Source organism: Anomaloglossus baeobatrachus, chromosome 1 (genome assembly GCF_048569485.1).
Source record: "Anomaloglossus baeobatrachus isolate aAnoBae1 chromosome 1, aAnoBae1.hap1, whole genome shotgun sequence".
Lineage (NCBI taxonomy): Eukaryota > Metazoa > Chordata > Amphibia > Anura > Aromobatidae > Anomaloglossus > Anomaloglossus baeobatrachus.
This window is the reverse complement of record NC_134353.1, coordinates 348,496,122-348,519,806: the sequence shown is the minus strand read 5'-3', so window position 1 is coordinate 348,519,806 and position 23,685 is coordinate 348,496,122. Positions and strand designations below refer to the sequence as shown.

At 45.0% G+C, this 23,685-nt stretch overlaps 1 protein-coding gene across 1 annotated transcript in view; it reads right to left on the bottom strand.

Moving 5' to 3' along the window:
• RASGEF1B (RasGEF domain family member 1B) overlaps positions 1 to 23,685 on the bottom strand; it is a 625,650-nt gene that overhangs the window by 173,996 nt on the left and 427,969 nt on the right. The window lies entirely within an intron of this gene.

Below are 23,685 nucleotides of genomic sequence, written 5' to 3'. Positions count from 1 at the left end.
CATATGCGCCAATGTCCACTGAGATGAATTTGTAGTCCGCATCCGTTATTGCCATTAGGACAATTGAGAAATATTTTTTATAATTGTAGTATTCTGACCCCGAAGCAGCAGGTTTCACAATTCTTATATGTTTGCCGTCCACTGAGCCAAGGCAATTTGGAAACTGACAAATGTTATAGTATTGTTCAGCAATTGCAAGCCATCTGTCCCTGTTGGGCTGGGGGATGAAATCATCATGGAGGCAATCCCACAAGGCTTGGCAAGTGTCTCTAATGATTCCCGAGATGGTGGAAATTCCTAGTCGAAACTGGTAGTGGAGGGATGAAAGCGACTCTCCAGTTGCAAGGAATCTGTAAAGGAAAGACAATAATTATAAAAAAATAATAGCAAACACATTACAGTTAAAAGTCAATTTACAGGAGGATACAATTTAAAAAAAAAAAACTTACCTAAGCGTAACCAGCAAACGCTCCTCGGGTGTTATAGAGAACCGGCTGTAGGTGTCCGTTTTACGGATGTTGTCCGCAACAAGGCCAAGGAGGACGTCAAAATTAATCACTGACATCCGGACATAGCTTGTGAATTTTTCATGGTTTCCACGGAGCTCCAGGTATAGTGTTGAAAACACCCCACGTGTCAGTCTCTGTGCAGTCAGGGGATGGATCCAAAAGCGTCGATGTCGCTGACGCCTCAGTCGCTGTCGCTCCTTTTCTCTGACGATGATAGCCAAGCGATTTGCCTCAAATATAAAATCTGCAGCGATCTTTGTGTAATTTGCAAGAATAGCATCCATGGTTTCTGCTTGCCTCTGTCTTCATTCTGTCATATATGCTTCAAAATACTGTATATATACTATATGTTCCCAATAGCCAATCAGAATACGGAACTCGTTAATTGTTTGTTTAGTGTTTAAAAAACGGATCCGTAAAAAAACGGACATAACGGATGCAAAACGGATGCAAACCGGACCCACCGGATCCGTTTTTTTAACGGATCCATCATAAACGGATCCGCTTAAAAACGGATCCGGTAGGTCCGGTTTGCTCCGGTTTGCACAACAAAACCGGAAACGTTGGATACGGCAAAAAAAAGGACTGTGCCTGAATACAGAAAACTGATGTGTGAAAGTAGCCTAAGGATCACACAGCATCATGAAAACCAAGAAACACATCAGACAGGTCAGGGATAGAGTTGTAGAGAAGAGTAAAGCAAAGTTAGGTTATAAAAAAAATAGCTCAAACGTTGAAAATCTTACTAAGCACTTTTCAATACATTATCCGAAACTGAAGGAGTATGGCACAACTGTAAAGCTACCAAGACATTGAGATTTACGGTATATCTCAAGCAGGGAGAGCACTGATTAGGCTACTTTCACACATCAGTTTTCTGCATTCAGGCACAATCCTTTTTTTTCCTGATGCAAAGGATCCGGCAAAAAAATGTAAAACCGTATCCACCGGATCCGGTTTTTAACGGATCCGTTATGCCGGATGCGTACAAAACCGGATCCGGTGGATACGGTTTGCATCCGTTTTTGCATCCGGTTTGTCCGTTTTTTTGAAGGATCAGCTTTTTTAATTAATTTGGTGCATGCGCAGTTTACAAAAACGGATCCTGTAGCCGCATCCATTTTTTACCGCATTGCGACGGATCCGGCGTCCATAAGCTTTCATTGTAAAACACGCCGTATCGCGCCGGATCCGGCGCGATGCGGTTTTTTTGCCGGACAAAAAAACGTTGTAAGACACGTTGCCTCCAGCCGCCGCTTTGATAAATTTTGCCGCATGCGGAAAAAACCGGATGCAACGCAAAGCCATCAGGTACAATCCGGTTACAATGCAAGTCTATGGGGAAAAACCGGATGCGGTACCGGATCCGATTTACCCGTGTTTTTCCGGATTGTACCTGATGGCAAAAACCTGATGTGTGAAAGTAGCCTTAGAGAATCAGCCAAGAGGCCCATGGTCACTAGATCCACAGCTCAGGTGGGAGAATCTGTCCACAGGATAACTATTAGTTGTGTAAACCACAAATCTGGCCTTTAGACAAAAGATGCAAGAAGAAAGCCATTTTGGAAAGCAAGCCTTAAGACGTGCCATTTCTTGTTTGCAAAAAGCCATGTAGGGGACACAGCTAGTATGTGGAAGAAGGTGCTCTGCTCAGATGAGACCAAACTAGAAATTTTTGGGATAAAAGCAAAATGCTATGTGTGGCATAAAATTAATACTGCAAATCACCCTAAGGCTGGAAACACATCTATGCGAGTAAAATCGGTCTGAGTTGGCTGAAAAATACTCGGCTGATTTTAGTTCACGTTAGGTCAGAGTGCAATGTAACTGCACTGCGATTCTGAGATTTTTCTCATGATTGCAGTGCGTGTGCAATGCATGTGTGATCCGTGTGTGATCCTTTTTTTTCTCATCAGCTGTCATCTGCCATTCAGCTCTGCTACATGGCCGCTGACAGCAGCCACAGACAGCCATGTAGCAGAGCTGAATGGCAGATGACAGCAGACACAGACAGAGCCGCATGATCAGAATGAACTCGGGTGAACTTCACCCGACTTCATTGTCATGCCGCGGCTCTGTCTGTGTCGCGTCCTGATTAGCGGTCACCCGTGAAGGACTCACCGGTGACCGCTAATCTCCTGAGTGACTGAATTGAGCAGCGCGATTAGCGCTGCCGTCACTCAGGTTACCCGCGGCCAGCTGGATCCTCCCCCCGAGACCGAAACTCACCTGTGACTTCATTGCTGACACTCAGGTGACTTGCTGTCACTGTTGGAGGATCCAGCAGTGGCCACGAGTTACCTGACTGACAGCTCAGCTGATCGCGCTTCTCACCTCAGTTGCTGCGTGGAGGTGACAGGAGCGGCGGTGTCTTCTGCAGCTCCTGTCACCTTCATGTAGCAGAGCTGAGAGCGGCGCGGGACCTCCGTGGATTACGTCGGACAAGGATGGGTTTTTTGCGTACTTAATAAAGTGGTGAACGAGGGTCTTTGTTATTGTTTATTATTTCAAATAAAGGATTTTTTCACTGTGTGTGTTTATTAACTTTAATTTACAGGTTAATCATTGGGGGTGTCTCATAGACGCCTGCAATGATTAATCTAGGATATAGTGGCAGCTATGGGCTGCCATTAACTCCTTATTTCCCCGATTGCCAACGCACCAGGGCAAATCGGGAAGAGCCGGGTACAGTCCCAGAACTGTCGCATATAATGTATGCGGCAATTCTGGGCAGCTGCTGACTGATATTGTTAGGCTGGGGGGCTCCCCATAACATGGAGCTCCCCATCCTGAGAATACCAGCCTTGGTATCACAGTGTCAGTGACAGCACAGCTGATCGCGCTACTCACCTCAGTTGCTGCGTGGAGGTGAGAGGAGCAGCGGTGAGTAGCGCGATCAGCTGAGCTGTCACTGACACTGTGTGTCTTCATTTGCTGTGTGGAGGTGACCGGAGCGGCGGTGTCTGCTGCAGCTCCGGTCACCTCCATGCAGCAGCGCTGGAAGCGACGCTGCATCATCCTGGAGTACGCCGGACATGGAGGGCTTTTTGGGGCTGATTAAAGTGGTGAACCAGGGAATGTGTTTGTGTTTTTTATTTCTAATAAATGATTTTTTTCAGGTGTGTGTATTTATTTACTGTAATTTACAGATTAATCATGGAAGGAATCTCGGGGAGACGCCTGACATGTTTAATCTAGGACTTATTGGCAGCTATGGGCACCAGGGCAAATCGGGAAGAGCCGGGTACAGTCCCAGAACTGTCGCATCTAATGTATGCGGCAATTCTGGGCGGCTGTTGGCTGATATTGTTAGGCTGGGGGCTCCCCATAACGTGGAGCTCCCCATCCTGAGAATACCAGCCTTCAGCCGTATGGCTTTATCTGGCTGGTATTAAAATTGGGGGAGACCGCACGCCGTTTTTTTAATTATTTATTTATTTTACTGCTCAGTATAAACACGCCCACCAGCTGCTGTGATTGGTTGCAGTGAGACAGCTGTCACTCAGCGTGGGGGCGTGTCTGACTGCAACCAATCATAGGCGCCGGTGGGCGGGGAAAGCAGGGAATACGAGATTGAATAATGAGCGGACGGCTTTTTCCAAAGAGGAGAAGCTACCGGACCAGTGTGAACGCCGTGCAGCGCCGCGCTGGTGATCGGGGATCGGTGAGTATGAGAGAGGGGGGGAGAGGGATAGACCGACATGGACAGAGAGAGAGGGACAGAGATAGTGACCGACAGACCGACCGACAGAGAGAGAATAGAGAGCGAGAGGGAGAGACCGACTGACAGAGAATAGTGATTGACAGATATTGTGAGACATCACTCGTTTCCAGTGTTTTAGGAAACATGCGAGAAATGTATTTAGAAAATTGAATGTCACTAGGATGGTGTGAGTGCCGTCCCGTGACATCCGATTTTTTACACGCTCCCATAGACTTGCATTGGAGAGACTCGCAGTAGAAACTCGCAAAAAAACAGCATGCTGCGATTTTTTTCTCAGTCCGATTTGGACTGAGAAAAAATTCGCAAATGCGAGCTGAAACATTCACTAACATGTGTCCGATTCCAATGCGAGATTTTCTCGCATTGCTCTACTGCGAGAAACTTGCAAGTGAGAAGCAGCCCTAAAAATACCATCCACACCGTCAAACACGACAGCATCATCAGTGGCAGCGTCATGCTGTGGGGAAGCTTTTCTTCAGCAGGGGCAGGGTAAGGCCGGTTTCACACATCCGGCTTTTTGCCGTTTTGCCGGATCCGGCGCTCTCCCGTACAGTTAATACAGTACAATGACGGCACAACAAGCGCCGGTCACATGCTGTCATGTGACCGGCGCATGTGACCCGGAAGTTACAGCGCTGTCATTGTACTGTATTATCTGTACGGGAGAGCGCCGGATCCGGCAAAAAGGCAAAAAGCCGGATGTGTGAAACCGGCCTAAGCTGGTCAGAGTTGATGGTAAGATGGATTGAGTTAAATACAGGGCAATCCTGCAGGAAAACCTGTAAGGCTAAGAACGCACTTTGCGTTCACCTACTTGCAGTTCAAAACGAACGTTTTGGGCTTAATTGATTTGACCAAAGTTGCCTTTTTCAGAAATTTAGCGCTGAAAACGCATGCGTATTTACCGCGTTTTAGATGCGTTTTCAGCGCTTTTTACATGCTTTTTCAACTGCGTTTTGACAGATGCGTTTTGAACATCAAGACACTGCTAAATAATGTTTAAATAGTCAAACAGAATGAAAAAAGAGAAAAAAAAAAGGATCAAATGTATATTAATGGGAAAAATAATGAAAATAGATATATTTCATAAAATGATAGCGGTAATATACATTTTATAGCTAAAATAGCATTAAAAGCATATTTTTCTTAAATTTAATTGTCGGATTATGTGTGTGTGTAAAGGGACTTATCAAATCATTATTTTGATGTCCAAAAAACATGTTTTCTGCACTGAAAAAGCAGGTAAAACGCAGGAATTTGCTGGAATCTTGGTTTTTGCCATTTCTCATTGACATCAATGTTAGCAAAACGCACCCAAAATGGCAAAAACAATTGACATGCTGCTTTTTTGAACGCATGGGTTTTGCCACAAAATATGCAAATTAAACGCAGCGTTTAGAAACGCAAAGTGCGATCTGAAAATCACCATTTTCCATTGACTTTGCTGGAAAATCAAAACGCATGCCTTTTGGCATGAAAAAGGTGCTTCTCAAAACGGACCTAAAATGCAGCTGAAACGCAGGTGGAAACGCAAAGTGCGGTCGCAGCCTTAGGCCTGCGCCACACATCCGTGCCTCCGGCACGTGTTTGTCATTTTTTACACGTACCGGCGGCACGGAGACACTTTAACCAATGCTACCCTATTGTAGCAGGCACACACACGTAAAACCACACGGAACGTGTGTCCGTGTGCGTTTGTACGTGTGTGCGATTTTCAAAGCGCTGACATGTCAGTGTTTTCTCCGGCAGCACGGGTGTTACACGGCCCGCACCCGTACCACACGGGTGTAGTGTGGATGCGGTCCCGTGTGACACGCCCCGGAGAAAACACACATGTTAGTGAAAAAAAATCAAAACATTTACTCACCTTCTCCAGCCCTCCTGTCTCTGCCGCTGCTGCCTCTTGCTGCCGACCGCCGCTCATTAATCTCATAGAATATTCACTTCACTGCCTGGCAGCAGCAGCAGCGGGGAGACGGGAGGGCTGGAGACCGAGGATCAGCACCACGGACAGCAGCGCGGCAGCAGGAAGGACCAGGTGAGTATAATAATTACTGATTCTACGTGTGCTATTGCGGATAGCACACGTAGAACACACGTGTCACGCACGTACCAGAGACACGTACTTACCTGCACGCAACACGCAGGGAAAATACGTGTCTCTCGGCACGTGCGTGAAATTCACGTGAGTGTGGCAGAAGCCTTAGAGATTGCAAAAGACTTGAGACTGGCCGCAAGTTCACCTTCCAGCAGAACAACAACCCTAAACATACTGCCAGAGCTACAACGAAATGGTTTAGATCCAAGCATGTTCATGTGTCTGGATTGCCCAGTCATAAATCCTATTGAGAATCAGTGGCAAGACGTGAAAATTGCTGCTCACAGATGCCTCCATCCAATCTCACCGATCTGGAGCTATTATGCAATGAAGAATGAGCAAAAATGTCAGCTTCCATATGTGCAAAACTGGTAGAGACATACCCCAAAAGAGTTGCAGCAGTAATTGCCATGAAAGGTGGTCCTACAAAGTAATGACTCAGGGGGGCTGAATACAAATGCACGTCACAATTTTCACATTTATATATTTTTAAAATATTTAGCAAACCATGTATCATTTCCGTTAAGGCCTCTTTACACGCTGCGATATCGTAACAGATATCGCTAGCGTGCGTACCCGCCCCCATCGGTTGTGCGACATGGGCATATCGCTGCCCGTTGCGCACATCGCGCGGACCCGTCACAATACTTACCTGCCTAGCGACGTCGCTGTGACCGGCAAAACACCTCCTTTCTAAGGGGGTGGCTCGTTCATCGTCACAGCAGCGTCAACGAACCGCCGCCCAATAGAAACGGAGGGGCGGAGATGAGCGGGACGTAACATCCCACCCACCTCCTTCCTTCCTCATTGCGGCCGGCCGCAGGTAAGGTGAGGTTCCTCGTTCCTGCGGTGTCACCATATTCGAGAATAGGGGGGCATGTCACCAATGAGCGATTTTGACCGTTTTTGCGACGATTCAAAATCGCTCATAGGTGTCACACGCAAAGATATCGCTAAAGCGACCGGATGTGCGTCACAAATTCCGTGACCCCAACGAGATTGCTTGAGCGATGTTGCAGCGTGTAAAGCGGCCTTAACACTTCATAAATACTTGCTACTTTGTTTTGGTGTATCACATAAAATCCAATAAAATACATTTACATTTTTGGGTGTAACGTGGAAAAATGTAGAAAAGTTCAGTGGGTATGAATACTTTTTGAAGGCAATTTATTTGGAAAAAAAAAACTGTCAATATTCATGGTGTTACAAAATTAAACATAGACCTAAAATAACAAGAACCACTTTTAAGAATTATTGAACGCTTTTACCAGTGACACCAGACAGATTATAGGAAGTTAGGGCGGATTGTTCTCTTTCTGTTCTTGCTCCCCTGTCTGTGAAACTGCAGACCGGCATAACAAAGAAGAATGCTGTCAGTTTAGGAGAGGCATGTGCCATTTAGAGCAATGCATGCTAGGAAGAGTGGGAAAGGAGGTTTCAGCACCTATGATGCTGGCAGAATGCTGATGAATAATAACTAGATGAGACGGAGTGGATGTAACATTCAATTCCTGGACATAAACTTATACAATATGTGATCAAGAACAGCTTCATTTTTTTTTTTTTGGTGGAATAGGAGAAGCAAGATTATGCTTTTCTATAGGTTTTATGTCAAAAAAGCCAGTACAATCTAAATATAAATTAACATTACAATACAATTTTTTAATTATTTATTATAAATTGTAAAATTAATATTTATCTGTGATGTTTATCTATAAATAAAGACAAATAGGGTGTGAAAAATATTCCCGTCTCACATTTTATTGCCTACTACAACATTAAATTTGCCCGTGTTGGGCTCTCTTATGAAGCCCATTTGTTATACGGCTAATGGCTTTATTTTCTGCACTTGTGTGCCAGCTGACTATAGCATCATTATGTACGAGTGCCATATATGAGTCATGCACATCTAAGGAAATAAGGTAAAGGCATATAATGGACGAGGACTCGGTTTTCCAATGCAATTTACTAATGGACTTCATGTCATTTTTCATGTATAAATGTTGGGATGAGAAAAACATCCGGTGCTAGAAATATTTATGTAGATGCAAATGGTATTTCCAACACATATTGTTCAATAAATCAAGATAAATAAAAACTAGCCCAAGGCCAAAGTTTATTAGCCGGGCCGATGTTTATGCCTCTGATAAAGTAGATGGCTGTTAGTTTGCTTTTTCCACTTTATAATCCTTCAATATGAGTACATTTATTTTTTCTCTCTTTCTAGGTTTATATATTTAAATAACAATTATATAATATTCAGTTAATATCAATTAATTATAATATTCAAAAAATAAGCAAATATCGTAGTAAAAAACGTCAACACTATAGGCCGCTTTACACGCGGCGATTTATCGTGCGTTCGCATGAGCGATCGCACCCGCCCCCATCGTTTGTGCGTTACGGGCAATTTGTTGCCCGTGGCACACAAAGTCGTTAACCCCCATCACACGTACTTACCTCCTTAACGACCTCGCTGTAGGCGGCGAACATCCTCTTCCTGAAGGGGGCGGTTCGTTCAGCGTCACAGCGACGTCACACAGCGGCCGGCCAATAGAAGCGGAGGGGCGGAGATGAACGGGACATAACATCCCGCCCACCTCCTTCCTTCCGCATTGCTGGTGGGACGCAGGTAAGCTGTGTTCATCGTTCCCGTGGTGTCACACGGAGCGATGTGTACTGCCTCAGGAACAATGAACAGCCGGAGCACAGAAGGACATTTGAATTTTTGAAAATGATCGACGTGTCAACGAGCAACAATAAGGTGAGTACTTTTGCTTGTTCACAGTCGCTCGTAGCTGTCACACGCTACATGTCAAACGATGCCGGATGTGCGTCACTAACGAGGTGACCGCGCCAACATATCATTAGATATATCGTAGCGTGTAACGGGCCCTTAAGAGAACAGATATTATTAGATCTGGATTTTTAAAGTGCAAAGAAACCTTTAAAAAAAATGATCTAGTCTATCCCAGTTGTCTCAAACTCGGCTGGGTGTATGGGCCGCACCTAGAAAAAAAATTTAATTTGAGGGTCCGCATTCTTTGCAGGACAAAGTGACATTTTTAGTGATACCATGTTTTTTTCTATACACCATTGGATCACTTTTGAACATTTTTTGCTTGTTTATTTTATTTCTTTAAATGACATTACCCTCTGGGTTATGGTACGGTTTTATAGCTTGGGTCATTACGAATGTGGCGATAACAAATGTGCACTTTTTTGTTAATTTTAGTTGATATATAAAAAAGATTTTTAATGGTAAAAACAAATTTCATGCTCTATTTTGTTTTGTTTGTTTTTTTACATTTTGCCCCCTTCTTGTAAGTGACATTGTTTTACAATTAGCACCATATAGTAATTTTGGCCAACATCTTGTAGCAATGTCCCTAATCCTCTTCCCCTTCTTGTAGTAATGTGTACATACTTATCCCCATCATGTAATGTCCCTTTCCTGGTCACCATCCTGTAATGTCCCCTTCCTGGTCTCCTTCTTGTGGTAATGTCCCCATCCTGCTCCTCATTATGTGGTAATGTGCCCAACCTGGTCATCATCTTTTAGTAAGGTCCTCATTCTTGTCTCCATCCTGTAGTAATGTCCCCATCCTGGTCCTCATCTTGTAGTAATTTCCCCAACCTGGTTTTCATCTTGTAATAATGTTCCCATCCTGTAGTAATGTCACCATCCTGGTCCTCATCCTGTAGTAATGTGCTTTATCCTGGTCCGCGTCTTGTAGTAATGCCCCCAATCATGGTTCCCATCTTGTAGTAATGTGCTATCATGACCAGTGTAGGGGCCATCGTCAGCACTTTATTTCAGTTGAATTAATTGCCGGCAAGAGAGAAACTCTCTGCACAGCTATAATAACAATGACTGTCCTCGGCCAATCAGAGGCCAGCAGCTCACGTCAGGATATGACGTCAGCTGCTGGTCTCTAATTAGCCAGCGGCTGCCATTGGCATACCTGTTTAGAGAGCTTCTTTGCGCGGCACTGGCAATTCATTCAACAGAAGTAAAGCGCTGATGGCGACAGCCCCCTGCATCGGCCGCAATAATAAAGGTGTCTACTTGCCACATGTTTGAGGGCCTCATGTTTGAGAGCACTGGTCTAACCACACTTAAAGGGGTTATCCGGCTTCTTTTGACTTTTTTTTTATTACCCTATTGGGCTACATTGGGGCAGGTAAGTAGATAGAGAACACTTACCTGCCCTGCTGTCAGCCCCTCTCCCCCGGCACAGAGTGGTCGTGTGACCGCTCCTGCCGCGATTTTGCTGCTTCCGGTCATTTCATGTCAACATGGGCAGGGCCATGTTGACATGCAAATCTGGAACAGCATGTAGCCGCCCTGCTGGGCTGGTACAGTGCGTGGAGTCCCCGCCCCCCTTCCCTGCACCCTCCCACACATTCCCCCGCACCCCTTACTCTCCCCGCAACCTCCCCCTGCACTGCTGTGGGGTCCGTGACCTGGGGGAGGGGCCTGGTGGCGGCTGCCGCGGTGTCAGGACCAGCATCGGGCCCCCTGCTCAGGATCAAACATTCAAATATACCGGCATCACAGATCACAGATGCCGGTACATTTGAAAGCGCTGATGAGAAGCAGCGCAGTGCTGCTTCTCATCACTGTCCCGCTATCTGTGCTCTCTTCAGCACAGCGGTTCCGTCACTGCTGTGCTGATATGTCCAGAGCACAGACAGCGTGCGAACGTGCAGGAGCAGCGGGGACCGAGGACGGGTGAGTATGTATTCCCTACATGTGTTCCCTATAGGGTTAGGGGGGGGTCGGTACAGAGCGCCGTGTGTGCGTGCGGTGCAGAGCCATATGTGTGTGTGTGTGCGGTGCAGAGCCATATGTGTGTGTGCGGTGCAGAGCCATATGTGTGTGTGCGGTGCAGAGCCATATGTGTGTGCGGTGCAGAGCCCTGTGTGCGGTGCAGAGCTCGATGTGCATGTGCGGTGCAGAGCCCTATGTGCGTGTACGGTGCAGAGCCCTATGTGCGTGTACGGTGCAGAGCCCTATGTGCGTGTACGGTGCAGAGCCCGATGTGCGTGTGTGGTGCAGAGCCCGATGTGCGTGTGCGGTGCAGAGCCCGATGTGCGTGTGCGGTGCAGAGTCCGATGTGCGTGTGCAGTGCAGAGTCCGATATGCGTGTGCGGTGCAGAGTCTGATGTGCGTGTGTGTGGTGCAGAACCATATGTGCATGTGTGTGGTGCAGAGCCATATGTGCGTGTGCGGTGCAGAGCCCGATGTGGTGTGGGGTGTAGAGCACGATGTGGTGTGGGGTGTAGAGCACGATGTGGTGTGGGGTGCAGAGCCCGATGTGGTGTGCGGTGCAGAGCCTGATGTGGGGCTGTTATTTCCAATGCTGTAGTGATAACAGGTGAGGTGCTGGGGAAGAATACTGACAGGGAATGTGTGTGCAGGGGGTGGGCAGGGGGCGAGGCTGGACACTTGGGTGGGGCTGGACAGTGAGGCGGGCGGTGCCAGCTCTGACTGAGGTTTTGCACAGGAAGTGGTCAGTTTGCTAGAGCTGAATGTAAACAAAGAGCTGCAGAGAATAAAGGGTGAATTCAAGAAAAGCACAAGTTAGAAAACAAAAAATAACAATGTAGGGGTGATTTATATGACAATACAGCACAGATTAGCTTACCAAAAATGTTTGAGTTTATGTCGGACAACTCCTTTAAAGGATTCTTCCCAAAACAGTAAATTATTCCCATTTCATAGCTCTGGGTTTTCTTTTATAGGAACAATTTGTCTCTCCAGTCCTGAGACAGTTCTCTTCTCCTCTTTCTGTTCTCCATGCTTAGTGTGGCACACACAGACACCCAGTCCAAAGACTGAGTCAACTTTCCCCCTTTTTATCTGGTTTTGGGTGTGATTTTCATCCTGCCCACACCTGTTACTTGCCACAGGTTAGGTTGAAAGAGCATCACATGCGTAAAAAAAGTTGTATACCCACAATTTGGAAAGTTGGCAATAAATTTTTGTCCTGCCCATTTTGGGGGTTTTATATGAAATTATGTCCAGATTGCCTTTTTTCTCTGTGTTTATGTGTTGTTCCAATACATATAAAGGATGTAAACATGTGTATGACAAAACAAGTGTAATTGCAGTAATTTTATGAGACAAATACTTCGTATTTTGGAGCAATTTCAAGGGGCCTGTACATATCACATAAAATAGATGAATTGAGAAGCTATTGAGAAGTGGTCTGCTCTAGAAGAACCAGCCTCCATTGTTTAACCTACAAACAAGCGAGGTTGTGCAATCCACATTGCTTTAATAGCATTATTTATTGGAAGTCATTTATCTCAGTTGGCGCTCTCAGTTTTTTTTAATGTCTTTCTGATATGTAATTGATCCATGTTTCCGCCTGACAGAGTCATAAATAACTATTCTTATACTTAGAGGTTATTTTTTTCCTTTCTCCAGAAAGCAGTGTTAGTAAATGTATTATAAAATATTCTTTAATTATTTTGCCTTTTTAAACAAGATCTGTCACATGAAAAAACTGGCAGACATGGGGTTAATCTGCTATTTAATTGCATTTTAAACCTGCTCGATGCCCGCACTTAAGGCCGTCTTACACTTTGCGACATCACTCAAGCGATCTCGTTGGGGTCACGGAATTTGTGACGCACATTCGGCCGTGTTAGCGATGTCGTTGCGTGTGACACCTATGAGCGATTTTGAATCATTGCAAAACTGTTCAAAATCGCTCATCGGTGACATCACCCCCTATTCTCGATTATCGCTGCTGCAGCTAGCGATGCTGTTCCTCGTTCCTGCGGCAGCACACATCGCTATGTGTGACACCGCAGGAACGAGGAAGCTCTCCTTACCTGCGTCCGCCCACAATGAGGAAGGAAGGAGGTGGGCGGGATGTTATGTCCCGCTCATCTCCGCCCCTCCACTTCTATTGGGCGGCGGTTCAGTGATGCTGCTGTGACGTCGCTGTGATGCTGAACGAACCGCCCCCTTAGAAAGGAGGTGGTTCGCCGGTCACAGCGACGTCGCTAGGCATGTAAGTAGTGTGACGGGTCCGCGCGATGTTGTGCTCCACGGGCAGCAATTTGCCCGTGTCGCACAACCGATAGGGGCGGGTTCGCACGCTAGCGATATCGGTCACGATATCGCAGCGTGTAAAGCAGCAATTAGAGACCCGCGATCAACTTCCAGTTATAGGGGTGGCGCTGGAGTGGGTTAAGTCACTGCTCAGTTTATAGTGAGTGGCGGCTGTAACTGAGTCCCCCCGCACTGACTGACTGGTCAGTTAGTAATGGGCTCGTTTACAGCCAGCGCTTAGTATAGACTGATTGGTGGCTGAACCAGCGCCGCCCCAATGATTGACAGTCAAACGTTGGCAGGAAGAATAAAGCATATTTCCTTCCGCCAGTGAGGCTCTAAGTGTGGGCCCCGGGCTGGTTGAAAATGCATATAACCTGCAAATTAACCCCATATCTGCAGGTTATAGTGTTTATTCAGATGACATGTTCTCTTTAAACATTACTGTGTGCTCACATTATGCAAATATCCCTGAATTGTTTTGCTTACTCATATAGTATATATAGGAGCAAGAGGCAATGTTATGGCAGCCATGTCTACCTCTCACCTAGGAGTATTGTATGGCAGATCCACAGGTTTTCCCATATGCCTTTGTGCATGTTTATCCCCAGTGGCTTAACTGAGGTTCGATGGGCCCCGATGCAAAATTTAGACTGTCCCCCACCATGCATATTGGTCAGATGAATGGGCCCTTGTAGCATTCTAAATACTATAAAGACATAAGTGTTGCCCCCTCCCTCTTCATCATGTAGTATTGTACTCCATCCTGCACTAATGTCCCCCATTCTGGTACATATGCCTTCCATCTTGGTCTGTATGTACCCCATCCTGGACCCTTCCTGGTACATATGTCCCTCAATCTTGGCTCATCTTGGTATATATGTCCCCTATCCTGGTATAAATCATCCCGGGCCCCTCCCTGGTAAATATGTCCCCCTTCCTGGTATCTGTGTCCCCCATCTTAGTATATATGTCCTTCATTATGGTATACATGTTACATCTCAAGCTGTTTACTGGTAGATATGTCAGCGATCCTGGGCTCATCCTGGTATATAAGTCCCTATCATGTTATATATGGCCCCCTTCCTGGTAAATATTTTCACTTTTCTGGTAAATATGTCCCCCATCATGGTATATATGTTCCCCAGCCTGGTAAATATGTACCCCATCGTGGGCACTATTCTAGTATATATGTCCCCCATCCTGATCTATATGTCTCCCAACCTGGGCCCCTTCGTGCTAAATCTAAATATGACCCCCATTCTGGTATATATGTCCCCATCAAGAGCCCCTTATGGTAAATATGTCCCCCATCCTGGTAACTATGTCTCCTATCTTGGTATATATGTCACCAATCCTGGTTTATATGTCTCCCATCCTGGTATAAATTTCCTCTATTCTGGTTTACATGTCCCTATCACTGGTCTCTTCCTGGTAAATATGTCTCTCACCCTGGTCTATATGTATTACCTGCTGGGCCCCTTTCTGGTAAATATGTCCCCCATCCTGGCATATATTTCCCCATCCTGAGCCTCTTCATGATAAATAATCCCCCATCCTGGTCTATATGTCTCCAATCCTGGGCCCCTTCCTGGTATAAATGTTCCTCATCCAGTTAAATATGTACCCCATCTTGGTATATATGTCCCTATCCTGGGCACCTTCCTGCTATATATGTCCCTCATCCTGGTTTATATGTCTCCCCTTCCTGGTAAGTTTGTCCCCATTATAGTATATATGTCCCCTATCCTGGTAAATATGTACCTCATCCTGGCCCCTTCCTGGTAAATGTCTTCCATTCTGGTAAATATGTCCCCATTCATAATAAAGATGTCCTTGATCCTGATAAATATGTCCCCCATCCTGGCAAATATGTCCCCCATCCTAGGCCCTTTCCTGGTAAATATGTCCCCGATCCTGATATATATGTCACCCATCTTGGTCTAGAGGTCCCACATCCTGGTATATTTGTTCCCAATCCTAGGCACATCCTGGAATATATGTCCCCTATCCTGTTATACTGTATATGACCCCATCCTGGTATATATGTCCCCATCTTGGCATATCTCCTTACTCTGGTATTTACAATCCCCGACCTGCATCTCACGCATAAAACCGCCTCCAAAACATTCTACTCACCTACCTCAGCTCCAATGTCACTTGGCATCCTTGTCTGTAACGGACGCAGTGGCTGGCAGCTGCCATCGGCATGCCTGCTATGGTGATGCATGATGTCAATGCAATGCACACCTAGTCAGCTTCCAGCCTGTGTTTCGCTGGCAGCATATATTGCAGTGCAGGGATTGATGGGTCTCTACTCTTCGATACATTTCAGCTGGATGTGCATCCGAGGAAGCACATCCAGCTGAAGTAGGCAGGTAGGCCTCTTCCACCCACGAGTCTGGTTGCAGTTACAACTACTGCAACTGTCATTGTTACACCCCTGTTTATCTCACATCTACAGTACACTAATAACTGGATATTCACTTCTCCTAGCCTAAATACAATCTAAAATATATTGCTTGGTTAAATTTATGATTAGAAAATAGGAAATGTTTCATAAACATGGACAACTTAGAGAAGCAATTTAATGTATGAAGGGATTACAACCTCATTGCACTTATATTTAAATGTAATAGTATTTTAGATAAAAAGACTGTAAAAAACTGTTCTTCAAAGGAATCTCCATTCATCACAACAGCTGCACAGGGATTATCTGTAATGAGTTTTTAATCCCATCATTACATGTAGACTCTTCAGAATGTACCTTTCTAACCTGTATTGAAAGAATTGCAAAAATCTTGTTGCATTAAAGCTCTATAAAACTATATTTTATAAAAACCTAGTTTACATAGTACATTTATAAACCATTGGATTAAAAGAAAATCTCCAAATGATTTGCCCATAGCTTCCGTACAGGACTATATTGGCAATCATACAGTAATGGCAGCTGACCCTTGCAGATTTCGAAGGCTTCGGCTGACAATCAAATATGCATGGGGTATCAGCCAACAGATCTTTCGGGAGGACGCCGATCAGTTATATCAGATATCAGACAACCGATCGCATCGTTCTCCCAGAGATCTGTGTCGGGGGCTATCTCAAAGAGTACAAAGGAGCGTTCGCCTAAGTGAGCGCTCCTGAGCATGGGAGGATGATGTGTATGACCAAGTTTATGCCCACACTTTTATATTCTTCTCTGATGATGCTATTATACAGTGGAGTAGCGAAATCTGCCGATGAATTTGTATTTATATACAGTAATGGAAGACCTGTCACAGAGAACGACAACTGCACCCTCATCCAAGGTATTACTAGAAGAGACTTGCTCAGATAGTGATAGATATAGAATACCATAATGATATAGTCTGTAAAGGACTTAAGGGATCAAGGACTTAAGTTTCTATTTATGGACTACAAAAATGGGTCAAACAGGTATGTGGTTGTACACTCAATATTGTATCTAGTCGATAATAGTATTTGATGTAAAGGGACGTGTCCACTCTTGGCATGCCTAGTTAGTAAATATGTTACATGAAATAACTATATTCTTAGACGTCTGTGTTGTAATGTTACTCTCTTATTCCTCCTAGAAATGTAGCAATAATTTGACAACTGAGTGGTGGGTTTGTCCCTGACATTTTCCAATCAATGCTAACAGTATTATATTATGTAGGGACACCCCCCCCCCAAAATTTTAACACCCAGTTCTCAATTTATTCATAACTTTCTGGGAAGAATAACAAAGAAATGGCACTATGCAGAGTTATGAATAAGGTGCTTATGGTTCACTACTTATGTTTCAAAGCCACATTGATATAATGTTGAGAAACAAGGCTTTCCTCAAATACCTTGTGTTGGAAATTCAGCCTCTGAGCGGCGCTATTGTGGTCTGCTCATCCCTATTGTGTGACTCCCCCAGGCTCCGTGACCTCTGATGTCCGGTGATGTCCCGCTAACTTCCAGTTGACATGACATCACTGCAGTCGGCCCCAGTCTTCCTGAGTGACTGGGCTGTGGGCTGCGTTTGACCGCTCATCGAAGCCCAGCGTCACAGCCCAGCATCTCACCGCTCTCTCCTTAACTGCAGAGCGCCGCCTGCAGGAGTGATGCTGGGCTGTGAAAAGCGGTGAAATGCCGCCCACAGCCCAGTCACTGATGGAAGCCTGGAGCCGACCGCGGTGATGTCACCTCAACTGAAGGTTGACCTGACATCATCGGACATCAGAGATCACGGAGCCCAGGGAGTCACGAGAAGGGGATGAGCAGACCGCAATAGCGCCGCTCACAGGGACTATTGTCAACCCAAGGTATATGAGAGAAGTCTTGTTTCTCAACATTATATTGATGTGGCTTTGAAAAATAAGTAGTGAACCACCCCTTTAAGAACTATGATACCAAAAAGGATGCATGTATTTATTAAAACAGACATGTCAGGAGGAGAACAGGTCCCTAAAGGGGTTGTCTCAAGTTCAAAAATAGGAAAAAAAATTGTAAAGTGTTTGTAAAAACAAGCAACTTTGAAATTTATGCTATATTAAAAATCTTCTTCATTCTCAAGAGTGGAGGAATTTTTAGTTTTTATAGTATGCAGCTCATTGCCCAGGTCACTAGCTACCCTGCAGTCCCCTGCCTGGCCAAGGAATGCATACCGCGAGTAGGCTCTATGGTTTGCTACCTGCTAGTGCCTTTGCGATCAGCATGGCAGAGCGCTCTGTTCTGACCAGCATCGTGACCATGAATTGTCAATCTTCTGGAGCACACTGCCCCCAGTAAAACAGGATGTGGGGAACAGTGCTTGGACATCACATGACCACTACATTCAAACAGTAGAAGCAGTGACATATTGATGTCTCCCACTGGAAGGGAAAGCAAGGGGATAGGTGGGGGACTTGGTAAGTAGGACAGAGGAAGGACAGGGTCTGGTAAATGAGTATGGGCCTTTTTCAGACCACCATGGGCTCATTTTTATAAGAGAAAGATGTGAATAGCCTGCTCAGGACACACATTAATGAAAAAGCAAAGTTGCAAACTATAGATATTGCTAAATTTAGTTCAGCTACTTGAAATCTATCTGCGCCATGAAAACCGATGTGGCAACTGCTCATCAGTCGTTGTACTAAATCGTACTGGAGCCGAAGGGAAAAATGCAACTGCCGTATCCAGGTCAGACTAAAAAACCTCACTGGACGCAGCTAATATATGCAAATGGTGCTCTAGGGAAAGAGGGTTTCCAACAGCCAAGGGAATAGCAGCACTGATGTAATAGCTTTAGCGCAGTGTGTATTAACACTGTGCTGTTATATGGCTGCTTAATTATCTCTGTAATGTGAAATCTCTGCTTTTGTTGCCAGTGTTCGTGACATCACTGTGTGCACTAACATTGTTATAGGACGTAATTTTCATTATTTTTGAACTGTATCATCACTCACTGCATGTTATGCCTGTTCTATGATATTTATTAATTATGCGTTTGTTACATAGCGCCATCATATTCCGTAGCGCTTTCCAGGCATTACCACTGTGTGCTTTATTCCTATGTATGTTCAGTTATTTTCCCTCTGCCTTGTAGTGTTTATTATCTGTGCACTGTGACATCACTGTGTTTTCCTTGATTTGTGTGACACCTCATTTGTGCATTATTGCTGGATCCCATAACCTTGACAAGTTGTGCACTGTAACATCACTATGACTTGTATTACTTTGCTGCTACTACACTTTGGCTTTTCCTTATGTGCCGTGAAATCACTTTTTATGTAGAGATATCACGGTTTATTATTTTTGTATTATGACACAGTATTTATTATGTCTGCACTATGTCATCACTATGATTATGATCGGGGCATTATATCTGTGACTGGGATTGAAGAAAAAATCTATTGCAAGTATTTTATGAGGCATCTGTGGCTTTAATTGGCCATAGGTGAGTGTAATGAAGGCCATCTCTGGCTTTAATGGGTCATAGGTGACTGTAATGAAGCCTATCATTGGCTTTTATAGTTGGTCCATAGATGAGTGTAATGAAGGACATTTCTGGCTTTTACAGTTGGTCTATGGGTGACTGTAATGAGGGACATCTCTGGCTTTTATAGTTGGGTCCATAGGAGACTGTAATGAAGGACATTTCTGGCTTTTACAGTTGGTCCATAGGTGACTATAATGAAGCCTATCATTGGCTTTTATAGTTGGGCCATAGGTGACTGTAATGAAGGCTATCATTGGCTTTTACAGTTGGTCCGTAGGTGAGTATAATGAAGGACATTTCTGGCTTTTACAGTTGGGCCATAGGTGACTGTAATGAAGGACATCTCTGCCTTTTACAGTTGGTCCATAGGTGACTGTAATGAAGGACATTTCTGGCTTTTACAGTTGGTCAATAGGTGACTGTAATGAGGAACATCTCTGGCTTTTACAGTTGGTCTATAGGTGACTGTAATGAAGGACTTCTCTGGCTTTTACAGTTGGTCTATAGGTGGCTGTAATGAAGGACATCTCTGCCTTTTACAGTTGGTCCATAGGTGACTGTAATGAAGGACATCTCTGGCTTTTACAGTTGGTCCATAGGTGACTGTAATGAAGGACATCTCTGCCTTTTACAGTTGGTCCATAGGTGACTGTAATGAAGGATATTTCTGGCTTTTACAGTTGGTCAATAGGTGACTGTAATGAGGGACATCTCTGGCTTTTACAGTTGGTCCATAGGTGACTGTAATGAAGGACATTTCTGGCTTTTACAGTTGGTCTATAGGTGACTGTAATGAGGGACATCTCTGGCTTTTACAGTTGGTCTATAGGTGACTGTAATGAAGGACTTCTCTGGCTTTTACAGTTGGTCTATAGGTGACTGTAATGAAGGACTTCTCTGGCTTTTACAGTTAGTCCATAGGTGACTGTAATGAAGGACATCTCTGGCTTTTACATTTGGTCCATAGGTGACTGTAATGAAGGACTTCTCTGGCTTTTACTGTTGGTCTATAGGTGACTGTAATGAGGGACTTCTCTGGCTTTTACTGTTGGTCTATAGGTGACTGTAATGAAGGACTTCTCTGGCTTTTATAGTTGGTCTATAGGTGGCTGTAATGAAGGACATTTCTGGCTTACACTTTAACATTAAAACTACTGAGGTAGTCATTTTGACTACTTTGCACTATGTATTTCTATATAGGTGTCACGAGTCCAGTAGTTCTAGTGTTAAGGTCATCTGTGAAGCCCATTCTGTTATAGGATATTTGTATCTTACATACTATCCTATGAATATTTGTTGTTGGCATACTGTTGTGAATGCTTTGGAAGGGCATCTAGGTCTAAAAATAGTTTAAATTAGAACTAATAAAAAGGAGCCACACAAATAACTTGAGGGCATTCCATGAAGCCATATGCTGGCCTGTTAGCCCAAAAAAGCAATTTTCACAGAGATATTCAAAAGCTGCTCCGGCTTTTCTCTGGCTATTGCAGTCTCTGGCATAGTGATATAATTATATTTGTGCTAATGTAATGGTATAATAGGTTCTGTAGACAAATGGTAGGGAAATATAGAAACATTTAGAATTTCAGCATATTCTTTCTAATGAGGCAGCACTAAAAAAAAATGTTTGAGAAACCCTGCTATAGTAGTCAATTAATTGTACCTTGCACCATATAATAGCTGAAATTGGTGTCGGACTAGGATGCCAAGGGCTCACCACTAACACTGATTCTGGGTGCCCACTGATTAGCTACCTATAAATATTATATATAATACCCTTTTTTACAAAATTACCTCTGCTTCTATATAACAATACACTGAGTAATTTGTTAAATGACTGATGAGATGCTGCTTCTGTACATAGTGAATGAAGTGTATTGTTCCAGCTACCTCTCATTTAGGTGGATGGGGACCCACAGGGGCCTACCAGGAAATTCCCCTCTTTCCCTGTGGGCCAGTCCAACCTTGCTGAGATTATTGATCTTTTCAGTAACTATGAAATAGGAAGTGACATTTGGAAAGCAGCATTCTGGCCCAGTCACAACCTCATCTTCCTCCAGTCAGTAAATAAGTACATTCCTTTACCAATTCATCCATGTTCCACAATGATTGACAACTCTTTTCAGCTGTCAAGCTAAATACAATTCTAATATTCAGGTTTACGTTCTAAAGAAATCAGCCAAGTTGTTATTATGATGTGACAATACAGATTTATGTCATCTTTTCTTTTTCACATGTGTAGCATATTATTAATAGGACAAAAAATGCATTGTGCTGAGATGACAGCTTTACAATATCCAAAAATGAGCTTTCTAGTCATTAAAGACATTCAAAAGGCTTGTGAGAGAGAAATTTAAAATGAAATATTGGACACTATTCACCTCATAAACATGCTTAACACTTAAAGCATTTATATCTAGAACTGAAACATTTTATTCTGAATTTCTTTTTTCTTAATGTCAATCTGTCAGCATGCTTTTGCTATGTAATCTGTGGAGGGGTTAATGTGACGCCCTGGCAAAACCAGGTAGTCGCAAATAGGCCCCCGCATAACACCTTCCCTCACTAGGAAACACACAGCCAACCTAGAAACCCTAGTCACCCCCCTTAGGGAAAGACAAACACACCAGTGGGCGTGACCAGGCGGTTGGACACGCCCACACAGGGGTCCAGACAGCCCGGGGTGGGAAAACAGTAGTTAGTGGAGTTTGGAGTGGAGTTTTGAGAGGAGTGTGGGCTGGAGCTAAGTGTAGCTCCAGCAGGAAAGTTCAAGTTGGACGATACCAGGTGTAACATTATATCCCCCCAGCCTGTATCATATTGCAATCAGGCTTCAGCAGTAGCTATTGTTCTTGATTTGGTGGGGGTTGCATATACATTGTTCTCCTCTGCAGGGGGCTTCCCTAGTACACAATCTCTGGAGACTGTCTAGGAACTTCTTTCTAACTAGAAGCTATAAGTAGCAAATTTTAAGGGGGTGGATCCAAGGAGAGGTGGGAGATTCAGCCACATTTTTTTTAGTTTAGTTATGTTTGTTGGGTGAAGGGCGAGGACCTGTGCTCAGGCCAGCTCCTCTTGGCCCGTACATGGACGATTGGACATTGAGGATCAGCTACCACGCTGCAGGATTTAGGGAACGCATCTGAGGACTGTTGCATTCTCCTTGGCGTCGGATTGCCCCAGATCTGTTTCCTTTGTGTGGACTCTAAAGAACCATTTGGATATTGGATGTTTTATGCTCACTGCCTCATTAAATCTTCTTGGATTGTTCATCGGTCTGGTGTCCCTTAGTGCTCTGTTGCATACCCTGTCACACCAGGGTAAGAGCCCTGGTGCCACTGGCTAGGAGGCAGACGGTGGTCTCCGTCAGCAGGAGATGGGAAGACGGCTCGGTAGAACCGAGGTGGACCGGGACAGGGTTGTAGCCCGCCGGTACCGACACGGGGAACTGACCCGGAAACTGTAGCACAAAGGGGGGTACTCGGACCCTGAAGCCAGAACCTGAACCAAGCGGACTGGTTAATTCACCGATTGAGGCCAGGAGTAGAGGTCCTGTCCCACCCAAAGTCCCTCATAGAAGACAACAGCCCACCGATAGGGATAGGAGGTCACCGCCAGGGCCCATAGATCCCACGGGCCAGCGTCTGCGGGCACGGCTCCTTAGGTCACATCCAGCCGGGAGCGGACTCCTGAGTTTCAGACTAGGAAGTCCACCTTACACAAACAGTGCAGAGGAAAAGGATAGAGACCACCAGCCAGGTGGGGGACCCAAATGCAACCGGCCGCGGCACCGGCCACCAGCACCTTGGTTTACCAGAGACTTGTGTGATTTATTAACTGTGAGTACACAAACACCCACTGCGGTCGCTATACTCTGCACGGAGACACCGGGTCCCGGGGCCACCATCCCTACCCACGGAGGGGTTAACAACTAGCAGCACAACATCTCCCCTGGGTGCCCTACAACAGCAGCGGTGGTGTCCCACTTCACCACACACCGTGAGTGGTGTCACAAACTTAATACGGCCTAGCCCGTATATCTACGTCCCCCCTTTTTATTCGGCGTGTCCGCGAGACCCCCGGGTCCGGAGACCCTCGAGCCACCACCCCAGAAGGCCCGGACCTGAGCAGCGCCGGCTGCTGGCACGGGGGCGGCAGATGCATGTCTTATCACATTGTGTGCTGTTGTTTATCTGCAATGTTTGTTTTAGCTTCAGGAAATTATCATTACCAGACTAGGTCAGTTAGTCCAGCACATCCCTTGCTGTCATTAGTAACTTAAGCCCCCATCACATTTAACGACTTACCAGTGATCCCGAA